The sequence below is a fragment of the Borostomias antarcticus genome (assembly GCF_949987555.1).
Source record: "Borostomias antarcticus genome assembly, chromosome: 11".
Classification (NCBI taxonomy): Eukaryota; Metazoa; Chordata; class Actinopteri; order Stomiiformes; family Stomiidae; genus Borostomias; species Borostomias antarcticus.
This window is the reverse complement of record NC_140244.1, coordinates 7,099,441-7,102,073: the sequence shown is the minus strand read 5'-3', so window position 1 is coordinate 7,102,073 and position 2,633 is coordinate 7,099,441.

Below are 2,633 nucleotides of genomic sequence, written 5' to 3'. Positions count from 1 at the left end.
CTGCCCTACACAGCCAGTGAGAGGCGGTGTCAGAAATTCTCTGAATTACTCCACCCCCATAGCGCCTCTGGTCTCCACCTCTCTCTCTCTCTCTCTCTCTCTCTCTCTCTCTCTCTCCCTCTCTCTCTCTCTCTCTCTCTCTCTCTCTCTCTCTCTCTCTCTCTCTCTCTCTCAGTTCAATTCAAATGGCCTTATTGACATTAAACATACGTTTAATTGCCAAAGCAAACATCACAAAAAAATAATGAAAAAAAGTGTTTTTAGTGAAATAGCTCAATGGGGTTTACACAGAAGTTTGGCTACTTTAATTTAACCCACTGTAACATGAAATATGATAACATAACTGCAATTCTTAATGTATTATACTTAAGGCATCATGATTAAGAGGCAGTGATATTACTGAAATGTGATAGACATCCTGAATTGTATTAACTGATAATGATATCTCTATAATTCCACAAACCGCCTAATGCATCAAACCGCATATAAACACCACAACGTATTACACCACCTCCCATCCAAACAGTTGCCCTGAAATCTTCAATTGATTGAATTAAATCAGACAGAAAAAAAGTGTGCATGTAAACGCAACTAGTGTTGCCAAGTCTCGTGACACAAATAAACAACTACAGCTTCAAAACAAGCCCAAAACAAGCCATAAAATAAATAAATAGGCCTAAATAATAATGCATATTAATAGGCTAAATAATAAATTACCATATAATGTCGTCACACGCTACTCGCCCATTAAAAGTCGATGGGTTAGAGGTGCAAAGAAAGAGTTGTCTATGGGGAAATTCCCGTATGTGTGTCTGAAAGAAAATGGGACACAAAATTAGGGCCCATTCTCAATATACACACCTTTCTTTAGCAAATGTATATATAACAAGTTTGGTTAAAACGAGGCTAGGATGTGCAGTGTTGCCTGTCAAGTTGTGTGGATCAGCAGTTCTGGGTGGGCGCTGTGCTGGTAAAAAGTAACTCCCCACTCAGTTAGCTAGCTTGATAGCCTGCCATTAGCACTGCCTATTGTAGAAATACCTAAAATACCTAACGAACGCATGTTTGATGTACATTAGATCTGACAATATGTGAGTAAGTACTAATGAGTCAATGAAAACATTCAAATGACTTTGTGGTGCAGTTCCTTGTACATTAAAAGGCACTGTACTAGTAGCCTTAATAACACATGACATGTAATCAGCACAGCTCTATAACATGGGACTGAGACTCTAAGGTCCCCAGATAAATATGCTGCACCAGGGGATCTGCCAAAGTACATGAGAGAAGCCGCAGTAAACAGTAGGATCTAGAGTGTACACCAATATAGAGGGCAGAGAGACATAGAAAATGACACATAGGGGACAGAGAGGGAGAGAGAGAGAGAGAGAGAAAGGGGGCAACCATAGGAGCAGTAGTATGTAGCCTTATGCGTCAGGGCACGTTCATCTGACTGTGTCTAATGGAAAGTGACAGCACCTCCCAGAGTGCATTCCTGTTTGCCAGGCTTCAAATCCTATTGGCCTGTTTTTTTCCTTAGCTCAGGTATTAATGAATGACAGAGGGAACAATAGCGTTGTGCCTCTTCGAATTCTATTATGTCCAAGAGAACGCAGGCTGGCACGAGGAGGTCCCCCAGGAGAGAGGTTGGTGGTTTAAGTCTGTTATAAAGGCTACCCCAATCAGGGCTTATTGAGTGACAGATATCCAAAGCTTTTCAGGCTATCAACTGACAGTTTTATGGAAAACCTAATTTCAGACTCCATCATAGTAGATGCTTTGTGACTACATGGTGTGTGTATGTATGTGTGTGTGTGTGTGTGTGTGTGTGTGTGTGTGCGCGCGCACACGCGTTTGTTTTCTTCATCCATGTGCGTTTTTACACACAAGTGAATAAATTAACCCAGTCACTTATTTTTCCAACGTAGGACCTCTGGGGGAAGACGTGGTTTTTGAGATTAATATTTCATCAACACTCAATAAAATGGAACAGAAAAGCAGTGAAGGGAGGTAGACAGAGAGAGAAAGGAGGGGGGGAGGGGGAGGGAAAGACTTGACATGGGAGGGAGGGGGAGAGAAGATGGAGGGCTGGTTAAAAGGAAAGCAATCCTTGCCAAGAATAATATTTTATGATGTAGCTGTTTTTCCAAGGGAAACAGACATGTGGTGTGTGCAGTTTGTAATGGATTGCTGAATCCATATGCATGAAAGTGTGTGGTGGTAGCAGGCTAGCTTTTGTTTTACCAGCATATAAATATGTTTGATTTCATTTCATCATTGTGGTAATCATGTTATGATATCAGGTGAATATAACCAACTGTCACCAGCTACTCTGAGTAAAGACTGCAAATCTCTGAGATTTTCCACACATTACCATGGCTATCAACACATGGATAGTTTTTAGATTACCACTAACGAGATCAATCCTCACGAGATTCTGACCGTGTTTGAGACAAACGAGACACACATCATTTAACACACGTAAGGAGATTCGTAACAGGTTTCACATCTCCCCTGGCACACTGACTACGAGCCTTGTGGAAGAGTTGCGACAATCAGGGGGTGTTTTTCTATTGGTTAACACTTGTCACAATTACATGTACATAAATCAGGTACTGGAGTATGAGAGGATG